This window comes from Balaenoptera physalus (assembly GCF_965194825.1).
Source record: "Balaenoptera physalus genome assembly, chromosome: 2".
Lineage (NCBI taxonomy): Eukaryota > Metazoa > Chordata > Mammalia > Artiodactyla > Balaenopteridae > Balaenoptera > Balaenoptera physalus.
Genome location: NC_138883.1, coordinates 69411311 through 69429388, shown reverse-complemented (window position 1 = coordinate 69429388; position 18078 = coordinate 69411311). Strand labels below are relative to the sequence as shown.

General features: G+C 33.3%; 1 long non-coding RNA gene across 1 annotated transcript in view; it reads right to left on the bottom strand.

Moving 5' to 3' along the window:
• Window positions 1-18078, bottom strand: part of LOC309656146 — a 91271-nt gene that overhangs the window by 17266 nt on the left and 55927 nt on the right. The window contains exon 2 of the long non-coding RNA XR_014261175.1: window positions 3243-3363. This is a non-coding gene — a long non-coding RNA (uncharacterized lncRNA). The remainder of the gene's footprint in view (window positions 1-3242; window positions 3364-18078) is intronic.

Here is an 18078-nt window from a genome sequence, read left to right as displayed (position 1 = left end):
TCTTTCATATTATTAATATGAATAATTTTATTAAAGATATAGGTTTGTAAGTGACATGTAAGTATATAATAGAATAATTTTAATAGAAATATTTATATTTCTCAATTAATGTTGACAAGAAGTAGTTGTTTGATTTCTAAGTCAGAGTCAAGTGTATTCTTTTTCAAGAACTATTCTCTATATGTACAGTGAGAAAAGAGCTTGATATTTAAAATGTGAATTTAAAAAATAGCTAATGTAGGATTGAAATAGTTAATTGAATCAGACCAGTTCAGTCAATCAGTCAGTAAACAAACAACTATGGTGCACCCACTACGTTCCAGGCAGGGTGTGTGATGACAGGAATGAAGCAATCTGTGAGAGACATCTTCCCTACCTCTGTGGAGCTGGTAGTATAGACTGTCTGGCAATTTGATCTGTTTCAGTATATGCACCTTCTAGTAGGAGTCAAATAAGGATTTGTATGTCTTACAGTATACAACTGTTTAATAATAGCTTGTATTACATACTGCAAAAGTATTTGAGACTTTTTGAATTACACTCTTCTTTAGGTATATTGGTGCCATGAAAAAGGCTGAAATTATGCAAACTTCTCATTTTATAATTTTGAGACAATGGCAGTATTAAAACATACGTGTAACATCCTACAGAAAATTAAATGTGTGAACATGAATTACATCATTTGAAAATTCAACTTGTACTTGATTTTCCAGGGTAGCTGGTGTCCAATGAGCCCATGCAATATCAATGTGCTCAGTGATAGAGAAGAAGATGGTAATTGTGTACCAGGGGAATTTAGGTTGTATTTTGATGATGTGGTCAATTACTTGGCCTTTGTGAACATTCATGGAATAACTAGTTTTATTTAATAAGTCCATTTATGAAAATAACCACTGTTGCACATTGGTGCTTATCAAAAGTATTTTTTTCCTTGAAGAGACTGCACACGTGTAGCATCGAACTACCAATTAATATAATTTGTTTAGAGCTATTTTTCTTTCTGTACCATCAAGGCATTAGTTATCAAAGGTGAATGGTAAAATATCCAGCCAAAAAAGGGTTGTGTGGCTATCCCAACAACTTAAATAAAGGGAGTAAGAGAGAACATATGTGTTACAATTACCCAGATTTTTCCTTTAACTGAAGCTTTTAAACTAAGACTGATAGAAAACAGTGTTTAGGAAGAAATAATGCATACTGATTATATAAAATGCTGTTTTTCTTTTTGTATTAGCTTTAATGAATAGATATGCCTTTTTATTTTGTGGTGCCCTACCATTAAATGATACCATCATTTTTTTTTTTCTGCCTAAATAAATTCAAATTCTTGTCACCTACTATCTGTACAGGAAGATTTGAGACATTATTCCTAATTGAGATTTTCACTGAATATCTTTTAAAGATAAATTTGTTTTATTCTTTCACCCACTATTTAAAAGGATTTTCACATTTTTATCTTCTAAAGGAATTGTCAATGAGAAACTAAAACTGCATAGACTATACATTAAAATCACTTTAGTTTTTAAGCTGTCATGAACTGTTTCAAAAAATGCTAAGTTGCTATTGTTTAATGTCTGTCATCTTATAATGCTTTAGAAGTTATCTATCCTGTAAAATTATTAACTGATGCTAAAATTGCCTTGTAAGTATTAGGACAATAGCAATTTTCTAACAGCTGGGACACTGCCAATGTAAGATAAGTACATTTTGCTCTGTAGATTCATAAAGTGCTTTGAAATGGTTTGTAACTGATGGATGGATGCATTTTCTAAGTGTAGAAAGCAATATTTTGTAGAAGGAAATGGCTTGAAAGCTGACACACATGCATGCAAATGCCATTCTCTTCAGTAAGTAATTTGCTTTTTCCTTCAAAAGCATAAATGGCATAGTTAGACACATTATTTTGTATATTGCACATAACAATACAAGATGCACAAAAACAGCAAGTACAAAACATTTCATATTGATAGAAGAACCCATGGCTGTGGTATATGATTAGCATAAATGTATACACACTGAAGTAATGCCTTCAGGATTAAAAAGTGAAACTGAAAAAAATAGGAAAGTCCTACCAAACTTCAGGAAATGACAATATTTATTATCCTTTCTCTCTTTTAATTTTGCTACTTGATTAGAATGCTGTATCATTTTAAATGGATATATTTTCCTTAAACCACTAAACATTAATCATGGTCCCAGTACAATGTTACAAAGCTCTCATATTGTTCTACATACTTGTTTAGGATGGTTAACATCTTTCAGCTTTCAAAAAATAAAAGGCAACAATATATTTTCCTGTATGACAAGTGTTCATATGGGACTAGTTTTTGTCAAGTTAAAATCGTTCTGCGACCCTAATTGGATGTTTGGAATTTTAAAAAAATATAGTTACTGTCGTATCCTAAGCAGCTAGAGCAGACTGGCAGAGAGTGTATAACCAATAAATATAGGTCAAGTTTGAATTGAATTGTTTTTCAGAGACACCTGATTTAAAACCACTCTTAGCAACTCTGTATTTGTTAAAGAACTTGAGCTTTGGAGCCAAGTTGGTTGGGTTTGAGTCCTGGTATCAACATTAACAGTTTTGTGAACTTAGGCCAGCCTTTTAACTTTGTTAAACTTCAGTTTCCTACTATACAGAATGAAGAACATAACATCCACTTCTTAGGGTCGTTATGAGGACCAAATCTATATAAAGTGCTTTTGCACAGTATCAGGCACTTAGCCCTTGATACATTATGGTCTCTATTATTGTCATACCTCCACCATTATCCACATTATTATTTGGTTTGCTGTATCAATACAGAGTTATCTCAGTTCCTTAAAATGTCCTCAGTTTCCTCTCTGATTTGGACAATTTCTGTGAAAATCACTTAACATTAACTCCACTCGTTAATGAGAGCTGTATTCAGTTAGAGAGGAAACCATACCCTCAATCTTTAACGTTTTTACTTTTAATTTACTGAGGGAATTCTTTTTCCTCTGATACATATTTCATTCAACACATTCAAAGGAAATGTAGAAATGAATAAAACCTACTGGTTGGGTAATATTTTGGATGACTGTAAGGCAAAACTTCCAATTTGTATTTTGAATATGTTTTCTCAGAGATCAGATATTAGAACATCTGGACCTCTTTGGATTGGTCAGTAGAAGACATTATACAAAATGAACTAATTGATTAATAGACCTGTAACTTAGTGAAATTTTCTACCTTTTCAAAAGATGCATTCATTACTTACCTGGAAGACTTTGTCACAAAGATATGCCAGAGGAATGCTTTTAGACCAAAGGTGTTTTTATTTCTGAGTTACTTCCACACTTGAGGAGACCTTTGATGGGACTTCTTCATTGGAAAGATGCCTATGATAAGAATAGAAAAAAAATTGGTCCTTTGTTTGAAAATCTTACAAATTCTGAAGATTTCTAATTTAATGGATTTTTATGAAACATGTAGCTTATGAAATAGTTACAATACTTCATGTATAAATAATTTGTCTTTTATTTTATTCATACAATTTCTTGCTTTACTTTTTTATGGCTTTAACTCTTGGTGGGAATTCTGTGTTTTTATATATAGTTTTAGTTAGAGCTGTGCCACTTGGTGTTTATGACATCACATGTGTTTATTATAATCGTTCTCCCCCAAATCCTCTGTGCATAAAAATGACACGAGGTCATTTTCCTAACTAACTTTATAACAGATGGGGTCATATAAATTTCATTATCATGAGCCCAAATGTCAAAGGCAAAGGCATTCATGACAGCCCTAAATATGGTCCTAGAGATGGGGCCTCATTCTACTTTTTCTCTCTTTGATATGGACCCACTGAGGAATAATGTGCTTTTCTGTTGGTCTTCTTTCTCTCTCTTTACCAAATTTATCCAACAGAGAAAGATTACATTCCCCTCACAGTAGCTCTTTAGATTTGTCATCTCAAAAGTCTGTCACTTACAGCCTGGGTTCCTCAGGTATTTATTTATTCATTGTAACAAGCCACAGGCAGGCTTTTGGCATAGTCATCCAATTACTGATACCCTTAAAGCTCTGTGATCTTGTGGATAAACCTACTACAATAACTTAAATTTGTTCACACCTTTTCTCTACCTTGGAGTCCAGGAACTGCAAGTGCCTTTGGGATAACCTATAAGAATGCAACATAAACCCTTAACTAATGCTTACATAAAACCTTTTATTGCCACGTGAGTAAGTGCTGGAAAGATGCTTAATGGCAGATAATCTAGCGGGATAAGCGAGTTTTGTGTTGTCATCCCTTGTCTTTAATTTATGTCATATGACTTAATACCACTTTTGTATGAGATGGATCAATGACTCTGCTGTGAGGGACAGAAAGATAAATATTCTTCTACACGTTGTTCGTGTGATCTTAATTATCACAGATTTGCAGAGCTCTACAAACTGACCCTGCTCTGTATTTATTTCCAGAAAAAATAACTTTAAGTAATATAGTGCCACCAACCTGCTATTTTTACTCAAAAATATATCTTGAAGATCCTTTATTAGGGCACAGATTTCTGTATCATTCATTTTGACTGTTGCACAGTGTTTCATAGTGTGGATACGTGATAATTTACTTGCCACACTGCTACTGATAGACATTTAAGTTACTTACAGTTTTGTGCTATAAACAGTGCTTGCAATGAACATCCTCATACATGTCCTCTTGTGTATATGTGTGGCTTTTTATTTAGGATGGATTAAAAGAAATTTTACTGGTTCATATAGATTCTGCCAAATTGACCTTATGTGGGTCCTAATCCAGTGACTGGAGTCCTCCTAAGAAGAGGGAAATTTGGACTGAGACACAGGAAGAATGCCATGTGATTCCAGAGGTAGAGACTGGAGTGATATATCTACAGGGAATGCCAAGGATTGCAACCACCAGAAGCTAGGGAGAGGCAAGGAAGGATCATCTTCCTCTAGAGCCTTTGGAGACAGCATGGACCTGACAACATCTTGATTTTGGACTTTAGCCTCTAGAATTGTGAGACAATAAATATCTGTTGCTTTGAGCCATCTAAGATGGTGGTAATTTGTTATGGCGGTCCTAGTAAACTAATACAATGGTCACTATTTCTGGATAGAATTAAATTGTAGTCCAAAGCCCAAGAGAGAACATATTAGGTACTAGCAATAGTTTGTGTCCTCCATTTTGTTTCTATGTAAGTGAGATCATAAAAGATGTGTGTGTGTGAATAACGAGACTAAAATGTGAATTCTGACACACACAAATGTCAATTAGACCAGAAATTTGGAAGTAAGGAAATTCCAAGAAAAAAATTTATTTCACAAGTAAATGTCAAAAGAACTTCAACATTCAAAGTATAAAAAAATGTATTAGGAAAAATCTGTAAACTTAGGTCAGGAATGTATCTGATCCCTAGAAATGAAGGTTAGTTGTCATATTTTTTAAAAGTGAGCATTATAAGTTCTAATGCTAATAAGGATTTTGTACACAATGTGACAAAGTATGTCTGTTATTTGTAGATCTGTATTGACATTTTGAAAATCACTGAAGCTGCGCTTTACCTTCAACTGACTGTTTTAAAAGATTATTATATTTTTCACTGAATCATTAAGGTCTAAAAAGCTGCCATGAGCCATTCTTTAATTACGTGTCATAAATGCAATTCTACTGTTACTTAAGTAAAGAACTACACTGTCTTATGAATGACAATGCCAATTTAAAGAAGCATCACTCTCTCACTGGTTACTAGAGTATGTTAGTAGCTATCAACAAGAAAGTAAATAGTAGGGAATTTATTAGTTATTTATTTTCAGAGCATAGAGAATATTGCAAAAAACAACTATAGAATTTTCATGTTTAGTATCATTTCTATTTCCCTAAAAATTCATGTGAGATGGACCACAATTGTACTTTGCTTCAGGTACTTTTAACTTTTTCTTCACAATTCATCTCAGCCATAAAACTCATTAATCAAATTAGATGGGAGAAGACAAGTTTCCCATGGGTTGATCTTAACTTGTATTCATGATGATTAATCATTGCATAACAGGGTGAGGTCATTGGAAACATGTCATTCTCATAGTCACCATTTAAGTTCAAAGGGAGGAGTATTATCAGTAATAGTCTAGCAAGAAGACCTTTAAAAATGGTTCAACAGTAAGAAGCCCCTAAATTTTCTTTACAATGTATCAGTGAATAACAGTTTACTTTCTTCCTTAGGATTTTTATCTATTTTTTTCTACCGAGATATTTATCACTTTTAGATGCTTTCATAAAAGTTTTACATACATGTATCTAGTTTATTAGAACAGTTTTTACGTAATTTCATAGGAAGAAGTTTTACTATAAAAGTGATTCTGGTCCATGTTATCTTACATTAGTATCTTACATTTGTGTAGCACTAACAAATTTCAAAGTGCTAATCAGTCTATTCTCAATTTTTCTTTTTTCTTTTTCTTTTTGTGGAGAGGTCTGAGAGTAAATTCATAGATGAAAAATAATTCTGAATAGACATGAGATTGACCACAGTCTGAATTACTTAACATTTCTGACACAATACAATAAATAATAAATCAAAAGCTACAAATGATGTACTTCACATCCATGTATTTCACTATATGTAAGCTGAATTACAATTTTAAAAAACCTACACATGACGATTTACCAATTATCTATTCTTAACAAAAATTGGATATGCAAAAATGAGAGATTAAAATTTCTAAATATTATCATTTATTAAGCATTCCCATTAAATACTTTAAAAAATGATGGTCTGATTTCCTTGCAGCGTATGTCATTCTGAAATAATAAATGGAGACATTTGCTTGCAAAATAGCAATTACTGCGATTATTTTCATGGAGAGATTCAGGAATATAAGGACCTTTGTGATGTGGTACTTAACACCTCTCTAACTTCATTTTTCATGCCCTCTTGTCTGCTCTCATATTACCAATTACATTCTTACATTCATTTATTCTTTTATTCTTTCTACATCATCACATGTCTTAACATCACAAAGGAACTTTCTATGCAATAACCTTGTCTTCCAACACTCACCTTCTAGGCACTCTCCATTCCCACAACTCCACTGAGGTTGCAGCCCAACACTCTCTTTGTTGTTGCATTCAGGGGGATCCTTCTCATTCTGTACCTTGTTTTATCCCTCAGCAGAATTCAATGGGAATGGCTTCTCCCTCCTTTGAAAAAAATTCATCCCTACTGTGACACCACTTTGTCTTGATTTTCCTTCTGTCCACTCCTCCTCATTCTTTTTTACTAGCTCCTCTACCTCTTCTGTCAGGTTTGGGTGACTTCTACTTCTCAATCATCTGACAGCTTTATCTTGGGACTTCTCTTACCTATTCATGGACTTTGGAGACAGATACCCTGTGTTCAAATTCCAGACTTAGCACTTACTAGCTGTGTGACTTCTATTTGTGTTTCAGTTTTGTCATCTCTAAAATGGGAGTAATAACAGTACCTACTTCATAGAGTTACTGTATTAAGTGAGATAATATAAACAAAATGCTTACAATAGTGCCTGGCACTTAATACTATCTCCATGTTGATAACAACCAAATTTACATTTATTCTAAACATTGCACATGGATTTCCAACAAATATTTTAACTGCTAATTTGATATTTCCACTTGTATGTCTAAAAAGCATGTCAGGGCTTCCCTGGTGGTGCAGTGGTTGAGAGTCTGCCTGCCAATGCAGGGGACACGGGTTCGAGCCCTGGTCTGGGAGGATCCCACATGCCGCGGAGCAACTGGGCCCGTGAGCTAAAATTACTGAGCCTGCGCGTCTGGAGCCTGTGCTCCGCAACAGGAGAGGCCGTGATGGTGAGAGGCCCGCGCACCGCGATGAGGAGTGGCCCCCGCTTGCCACAACTGGGGAAGGCCCTCGCACAGAAACGAAGACCCAACACAGCCATAAATAAATAAAAATTAAAAAGCACGTCAAAATTTACATGTACAAAATGAAAATCTTGATATCTTTCTTTCAAAACAATTTCACTCCCTGTTTTGACCCTACCATCATCAATTCAATTGCTCAAGTAAAAAACCTTGGAGTAATTCTTCATTCTTTACTTTCTCTTACTTTCACATTCATTCCATCAGCAATTCCTATTTGTTCTACCCAAGTAAATAGTTTAAACCCATCCATTCTTCTGAATCTCCATTGCAATCAGCCTAGTCAAAGAGATCATCACTTCTTATCTGGTGTTATGGACTAGCAAGTCCTCCTGTTCCTCTCTTGCCCTTTTGCAATTCATCTTTATCTATCTGCTCAAATAATCCCTCTGAAACATAAACTATATTATATAACGTCATGCTGAGCACATGGTAGCCTTTCAGTAAATATTTGTTGAATGAATGAATCAGTATGATATTAATTGGGTGGCACAGAATCTTAGCAGTTTAAGAAAAGCAGATATTGTCTTAAGTTTACGAGCTTACTGTGAATTAAAAGAACAGGGTATTATGAGAGAGAATAACTAGGAAGTGATAGATACACAATACATAAAACCAGATGGCTAAGGACGTCTACACTGTGTAGGTGTATTTTATATTGACACGGGTAGACTGAGAAGGAGCTACTATGGTGAAGACTGTGTGCAAAGAATTCCAGGAAGAGGATCTCTGGACAGAAAAAGCTCTTGCCTGTTTCACAAAACTCAGATGGCCTGTGTGTCTAGAGTTTTAAAGGTAGCTGGGAAATTAAGCAGAGAACAGATCTTATTAGACCTTCATCTGATAATGGGTGGTGATTTTTTATAAGCTATAATGAGACGACTGGACAGTTTTAAGCAGGGGCATTATACAACCCAATTTATGTTTGCAAAGATAAGGACAGACTTCTTAGTGGAAGGACTGGAAGGAAATTGTGAAAACAAGGATGCTATTGAAGAAGGCCAGCAGAGAGGATAGTTGCAGTGGAGATACATTGTGGGGATAAAATCAGGTACCAAGATGACTTACTGATGTATGGCCATGGAGAATGGGGGAAAGGAAGCAATTAGGATGATTGCCTTTGGCTTGAGCTCCTGGGTGGATACTGATGCCAGTTTATGAACTGGGTGGTGAGATGTTATAGATTCGACCCTGGAGTTTAAAAGGGAGGTTTGCATTAGAGATATAAATTTGAAAATAATCAACCTTTTGATGGCATTTATGACCAAGGGAATAACTGCGATGTTCTAGAAAAAAAGTATGGAGAATAAAGAAGGGAGGAACTCCAGGTTTTCAAGCTTGACAGAAAGAAAGGGGCTATCAAGGGTGTCACCACATTTGCCATATTATTTTTCTACATCTATTTCTTGCATAGTAACTCCTCCACAATCTGTCTGGCAAGCTTCTATTCATCATCTGTAACATAACACTACCTCTATTTAACCAACATTTATCAAGCAATTATCAAATACCAAATGTACTTTAATATATGTATTGAATGCATTATTCCATTAACCCACATTATAACAGCTTCGAGGTAGATATTATACTATTTTACAGATGAGAAACCTAAAGTAACTTACAACTGATTACCAATGGAACTGGGAGTTGAGCCCAGACTGTTAGCAGTTACAGCCTACAGATGTAATTTCTACACTGTATTGTTTCATATATATCCAGCATTTTACTTTCACGGTGTACTATATTTTACATATACATATAACAAATAAAAGTAATCAGGAATCTAAACAGAAATTTAAATTATTTTTTTTTGTCTTTCTCCTTTACTAAAACATGAGCAAGTTGAAAGTAGAATTCATGGATTACTAAATTTTATCGCTTCCAGGCCAACCATAGTGTCTGATGTACAGCAGACCTAAACAAATACTTGTATGATTAAATGAATATAGGTCCTCGATTTTGAGAGCCAATTATTATAAACTTTTAAGTTCTACTTATATCTTGTTTGTATACCTATATATTCACTTGCTCAGTGTTAAAGGCAGAATCCAGTTTTCATAAGTAGAATTTTGAATCTAAGCTCTCAGTGAGTTTATTAGACCTAAGCTTTGCTGTGTGCATCTTCTCCCTACCAAAATTACTTTTCCCAAGATTACATCACCAAAATATCATGCTGGTTGTTTATTAAATTATTTTATGTAATTTGTTCTAAGTTGTTATTTCATGCAATTTGTTCAAGCCTATCTTTTTTTTTCTGGATTCCCCACCATTTTGAAGTAGTCTTCTATTACTAAGAATTTAATTTCATGCTGCTCTCAAGTATCTTGAATGGAGACCAAAATGTGTGTGACTTCTGGAATGGTAAAATACTAATTTTGTATAATTCACCAAAGATAACTGTGTTAGATGTTCTTTGCTGTAAAAATGTAGTAGGAAAAAGATAAAGAAATATTCTTTTAAAGTAATATTAATTCAGCAAACTACCTTTTATTGTTAGAATTATGAAAGAATATAGCTTAAAATTGACTAGAATTGAATTAAAAGATAAACTGTCTCTATTTTAACAATGACTGGGTTTTGCTTCAGAAAAGTTGACATCATTAAAATGTTTCACTTTGTCAGGCAGTTTCCAGTTTCTGTTATTAAGAAGCTTTCATTGCTTTGACACACTTTAAAAAATGCATACTAACTGTTTTTGAACATAATTGAAATCAAAACACTCTAAATGTTTCCATGCAATACAATATCACACAATCAGCAGGCTGTATCTATTATTTCAAATGTATAGAGCAAGAACTTTTTCCACTTTATTTGCAGTACAGTTTTTCTTTCCTCTCCTTCCCCAGGTATACGAAGATCTAAACTGGGATTCACAGTTAGCAGGCTATTTTTGGATACAGGGAGAAATCTTTAAAGGCAATTTTATACTCTTTCAAATGGCTTTGATTTGGAAATAAATTTTAAGTTGAACAATCTCCTTATTTTTATCTAGTGTCCTTTTTTATTTTTTTAAATTTATTTATTTATTTATTTATTTATTTATTTATTTATTTATTTATTTATTTATTTATTTATTTGTGGCTGTGTTGGGTCTTCGTTTCTGTGCGAGGGCTTTCTCTAGTTGCGGCAAGCAGGGGCCACTCTTCATCGTGGTGCGCGGGCCTCTCACTGTCGCGGCCTCTCTTGTTGCGGAGCACAGGCTCCAGATGCGCAGGCTCAGTAGTTGTGGCTCACGGGCCTAGTTGCTCCGTGGCATGTGGGATCTTCCCAGACCAGGGCTCAAACCCGTGTTCCCTGCATTGGCAGGCGGATTCTCAACCACTGTGCCACCAGGGAAGCCCAAGTGTCCATTTTTGATACCTGAGAATATCTATTTGGCAGTCAAACTTCCACATAATCATTCATTCAAAAAACGAATCAACCATAACTTAACCATTTTCTAAGAATACTTTGTACCTGGCAGGAGGTGAGTTACTCCAGATTTTATGTAGCCTCTAAATAACTACACCTCAGCCATTTCTATCACTGGGGATATTGGAAGTCATTAAGTGATTTTACATTTTGCAGTTTAATGTGATTAATTTTTTATCCCACCATGTTGACTCTTTGCTTATCTTTAAACTAACTCTCCTATGCAATGCATAGAGGGCAAATGCCTCTATATTTATTAGTTGCTATCCCAGCTCCTTCATTTCTTTCACTTTTGTAGAATCTATTTCTCATCTCACTATGAACTTCAGCCTCTCCATTTGCACAATCTATTGCTCTACTTCTGCTTAACTGGAAACTTTATTATTATCACCTATTCAGCAAAACTCAGCATTATAGAGTCTATTATCTCTTCTACCTACTTTATATCTTCAGAATTCTTATTATTACCAACATTACCTCAAATAATACCCACCTTCCATGTGCTGTACTCCATGTCCAAGGTGGACAGCTGTATTTAAGAATATTTTTAACCATATACATAAAGTCTACTACAATGCATATTAGCTAATTTCATCATGATCCACATCAACACAATAACATTTTTATTTCTCAGAAAGTTTTTTATTCCCCATTAAATTTTCCACCACAGTGAACTCAGAAATTTGTATAACCTTTAAAACCCAAACTTATTTATTCCCATCATACATAGACTACAAAGTATTTCATCTCCTATTTTTAAAATAAAAGGAACTTGAAGTATATTCTGCCCTATACTATCCTCCATTCACTAATTAATAATTATTTTTATGTCTCCTTTTTTGTATCCTTTTCTATTGTTGCCTTGGTAAACAGACGTTTATTCTGAATCTTGTTCTCAGCCTTCCTCTCTTTTCTTTTAATGCTTGCTACCTTCTCTCTGTATTTTCTCTATGTATAGTTATCATGCCTACATATATAGTCTCCAAATCACTATCTCCAGATCTAAATGTGATTCTTCAGTTATCTGCTGAATGTATTACTTATTTACTCAAAACCTTTAATTCATTAAAGCATTTAAGGCCTTCCACTATCTGCCTATAACTTGAAGGCTATTCACATTTCACAGTAAGTAGCCCCTTTATGCATTTGACACTCTTAGTTAAATTTAACAATTTTGTCTTTCTCTAAACGAGCCTTTTTCTTTACTTTCTATTTGCTCATACATCATCTTCTCTTTTTTAAACACTGTAGTACTCTTCTGGCTCTTCAAGGGTGAGTTCATGTGCCTCCTTCCTTGAATTCTTCCTGAGCAGGATGCAATACCCCTTTCCTCTGTATTTTCAATATTCTTTTAGCTTTTTCATATTTGTGACCTACTTACAATGTCAAATCTCAAGGTTTAAGTAAAGAGAGGTTATCAGCTTCACTTGCTGAATTCTATTGATATTTTAGCTATTTGTGTTCAGCCTCTGAACCACTGATTCCTAGAGTCTAGAATAGGAGTTTTTTCTTACCCAAGTTTATATCCCTCCAAAGCATCTGGCACAGTGCTTTTTCATCTCCTATAGAGACATTTAATATAAATATGCAGGATACATAAATATTCAGTTTGCCGCACATGAACTTCTTAGCATTTAGATTAGAAAAATTGAACTTGTTTTCTCTCTTCTCATTCCCACTCAGTGCTCTTTCTACATTTTCCTCCAAACTTGCTGTTCTTTATTCATTCTTTTTCCTCTTAGCAATGAGAATACTGTCAAAAATACATCAACACCTATTATCCTTTCCATTAAAAAATCCTGGGTATAAATACGCAGTTAATTGATTGTGTTATCCAATCCCCAAATACATTCTCAACAAACTGCTTTTCACCTACTGAGTTCTGGACAGATATGGGTTATATCTGCACTCTGTTCAGCAGAACAGCATAAGGATGGAGACACTATTTCTTTAGGTGAGGGCAGTATCATAAGGTTTAATTTAAAAATTTAAAGAGTTTTGGTGAATGATGCCTTTAAACCAATAAATGCTTAAGAAATGTGGAGTTACCATTATAGGCTACAGTATCAATGAGGCAATGGGAAAATTCCCATAGAGAACAATAATCACAAAGTTTATTATAGGCTTGAAAGAAAGTAATGAGATAAGAAAGGACACAAAGAAATGAAAAGATACAGCATTTCTGGTTGAAATGGATATAGTAATAAATCTTCAGAGGAGGAATATTAAGGTCTCATACTGACAGGAATACACGTCTCCAAAGAAAGTATGTGGAGATGCTTTTATAATTGTGACATGTTCTGTGGAAGGTACCCTTACAAATTTCTGAAGGCTACATGAGAGAAAATGCCAAAAAAGCTGGTGTATGTACATTAGATATCAATGATGGAATAATTTTAATCTTAGATAAGTGACAAAGAAGAACTGATTTTTATGAACTTACTCTTGTATTTACCAGTAAGTATGAGCATTGTAATTATTATAAAGTTTATTTGGAATAATGCCTGGAGTCAATTATATGTCACTGAGAAATTAAAATATAATTCAGTGTACTCTTGCTGTGACAAAAACAAATCATTATTTTCCCAACTGGATAATTTCTAGGAACTTTGATTATTTTTACATTGATATTATAACAAATATCTTTTATTTTTCTGATGACCCTCAAAGGTGAGGTTATAAAAACTGATAGTATTCTTTGGGATATTGTGCTAAACACACAGTAGCATGGTAAATTGATGACATAGCTATTTTTAGGAGATTTTATTTCAGGTATTATATTTCCTAATACTTAAATGTTCCTAAGGCCCATTTCTTTCTCTGACCATCACTCTTGTAACATTGAAGGACACTCTGATTATTGCTATTTTGTAGACACGAATAGGGCTCCAGTATGGTACAGTTAAATAAAGTCATATATCAAGGGAGTTGGAATGTTCCCTTTCTCCAGGATGAAAGTGTTTTAATGAAATGATTCAGAGTCACCTCCACTCATCATTTCACCTTGTCTGTGTAGATAAGGCCTATGTGAGAAGGTGTTCTAATGTATAAGCCCAGGGCAGTGATTAAGGAGGATAAGGCTACGTAGCATCACTTCTTGGTTCTGCCACTTACTGGCTGTTAAGCCTTTTCTTATCTGCACTACTTTCCTTATTTGTACATTTGTAGTAGTGGTACCTACCTCACAGTATTGTTGTCAATGTGTTACTCAATGTGTCTGATACATTCTAGCCACTTGATATTTGTTAACCATGCTTGTTATAGTCAAGAGGGAAGTTAATAAAATATTTGATTAATTCCTAATTAAAGAAATATTTATTGTGATTCTTCTTAATACCAGATGCCATTCTAGGCACTGTTCCTACCCTCAAGAAGATAATAGTTTGCAAGAAAAAATGGCCAAGATAAAGAGTTATATCAAGGTGGAATTAAGTGCTAAATAAAATTTGCTCATCGTATTATGGCAGAACAAAGGAAACTTGTCCACAAAAGCACTTACATTAATAGCAACAGGAAATAGACTATAAGATCAGAATTTCTCACAACTGACATAAATAAATGAAAAAAAAAGAACCAAAACTTTTTTTTAAAGAGTAGTTTTGACAACTTATGTATCTTTTCTTGTGAAAAAAACAGAGGAAGGGACTAAAAGTGTATAGCTTAAGTAATAATGGCTCTGATTAGTATTAATTTATATAATATCTACTTTTTATTTAATAAGAAAAGTTTTTAAAGAAATTTTTATAAATACTAGGCAAGTATTTTATATTCAAATCATATACACCACATTCATACATATAGGAGTATATGTATAGTCATATATTGTGGCAGGTGGATAAAGATTATTCTGTTGAGCTTCTACCTATGGACACATAGCATTATAACGCAGATTTGTTTTTACTTCTTTCAAACACCCTCAAATTCCACGGGGCAGAACAAAACTTTCAGTAGTCATTATTGTACTTTGTTTATAACCATTACCACTCACACTCTTTATTTACAGAAGTAATAATGAAAGACAATACATAAATATTAGAGTAGTTAAACATTTCATATTTTTAATAATTTACATTCATTTCTCCTTTCTTGGAAAAATAAACAATGTGTCTGTTGTTTCTTAAGATCCTGGATGACTGTTGTTTCATGAACACACACATGCTGAAATAATCACTTTGATTATTATTATATACATATATAATAAATACTGTATGCATGAATATTTGCAGTCTTTATTAAACTCATTAAAAGGAGGCTAATTCAAAGATAAACAAATCACTTCTACTAGCCATTTTATTCCCTTCAAATATGACATTTGATTGGGGATCCAACCTAATTATACCTCAATCCAAAATGAGACTCACAATTTTTGTTTTCTGGTTTATGATTGTGAAAAATGATCACAAATTTTGCCTCCCAAAAAACAGATGCCAAATTTTGTTCCAGATCCCATTGGTTATTGGTTGTATGGCTTAGTTGTTTAAACTTAATTTTGACTTTAGATTTGGGCTCAGGCTATATTTTGTGGACCCCTGCTGTAGACAACTATCTGGCAAGTTTTTAGGTTTAAAAGCAATAGTAGTAATCTTTATAAATTGCAAAAAAAAGTAAAACCATTTAACGGATAGAGAAGATAAATCATGTTTTTGATACTTACTCATTAACTTTGAATAAAAGAATATGATAAGAGAAAATCTTAAAGTTAAGAGAAGTGGGACTATCGAGCACAAAACAGTACCCAGGAATACCGTTTTTCTTATTGAATTTAGAATAAAAATTAATTTGACAATTTAATATTAAATTCTCACAGATTAAAGATCAGTAGAGAGACAACGGAATTCTTAAAATAAATGAGACATCTATAAGAGATAAAGGAATTATAACATTAATAAAAGAACGATTAATGCAATAAAATAAAATCAATTTTAATTTAGACTAAGTTTTAGGTGTTTAAATACTATATAAATATAAAAAGCTCAAAATGGGTTTTGAGGTGAATATGACAGATTCAAGATGCTAGATTCCTTATCTTTCTGGGGACAGAGTTCAAAGTTTTTTAAGTTAATAGAAATAAACTCTAAAATATTTGGAACTGCTGTCCTAAATATATAAATAGTAGGAGAACTTGAAAAATGGTAGGAAAAAATGAAATAAAGAGGGATAACAATACAAAACAATAGCTATGACGGAAGTGACATAAATGTATCTATTATTCCACTAAATATAAAGAGACAGTTCTCTTGGAAGAGAAAAATAATTGGCTGAATTGCAAACAAATTCCAGCAATCTTTTGCCTTTAAGGGATACTATTAAAATCAAATGGGAAAAATATTTTAGGATCATCTAAAGTATTTTGCCTATAAAAAATAATGGAGAGAAGGAGTTATATATAATGCTATATGGTATGGTAGATTTCATTGTTTTGAACATTAAAAGAATCAACAAGTTGACTATATAATAGAGCTACAAATAAAAAAACCTAGCAATATTGAACTATATATTCCAAATAACAGTAACAAAAGACATAAAAGGAAAAACAAAAAACTACTAGAAGGAAACAGAAATATAATTTTTGAGATCTTTAATCCAAAATCAGTATGTCAGTTTATATAGTTGTAAATATAAATAGAAACATTATAGAGAGCAGCAAACAAGAAAAATAAAAGCAAATAGTGGAAAATAAACCAAAACATTATGGAAAGAAACCAGACCATGTCTAAGGAATGTCTATATCGCTAAAGGACACCACTAATCACTAGGGAAAGGCAAATCAAAACCACAATAAGATACCACTTTACACCCAATAGAATAGCTATTACCAAAACAAAGAAAATATCCAGTGTTGGCAAGGATGTGGAGAAAATGGACCGCTTATGCAATGCTGGTGGGAATGTAAAAAAAGTACAGCTTAGATGCAAAACAGTATAATAGTTTCTCAAAATATAAAAAAATAGAATTATCACATGATTCAGCAATTCCACTCCTGGGTACATACATATACAAAAGAATTAAAGCAGACACTCATAAATATATACACAGAAAAGAATGCCTGTTTCATTAGGTTACTGTAGGAATAAATGAAATAATTTAATATAGTGTTTGGCACATAGAAAATACTTTATAACAGTTAATTTATTGATATAATAGTCTTTGAAATATCTAGTCCAATATACAGTTTATACATGAAGAGAGTTTAATTAATTGAATAGCTAGTTGTTTGCATTATCAAGACTAGTTCTATGATTATTGATCAATTGTTATTTCCACAGTATAACATGACTTAGCTATATATGAATATGAAAAGACGAAACTGTTAAAAATTTACAAAATACAACCAGAGCTTGCTAAGCTCTTTCTATTTCACGTTCTTACCCCATGTTATTCTCTCTCTTAGAAGGCCTTTTTCACATTTCTCTAGAAATCCAGACAGATTTCTATTCACCTTCCAGGTTTCAGTGTTCAAGTCGACTCAGTCAGTTTTTCTTCTTATATGTTCTTATAACATGCTGTGTTTTTCTTCTACAGCACTTAGTAAAAGCTTAATTACATAATTATTTGCCTAATTAGTTGTTTAATGTCTGTCTCACCCCAAGGTTGTAAGGCCCATTAGAACGCTTATTGTAGCAGTATGTGTAACATGATACGCTCTGAGTGAATACTGCCTAAATAAACGGATTGGGCACAATATGAACAGATTAAACCAGTCATCTTGGATTCTTTTTGGAATGAAATAAAACAAACAAGGGAACTTCTCAATGCACAT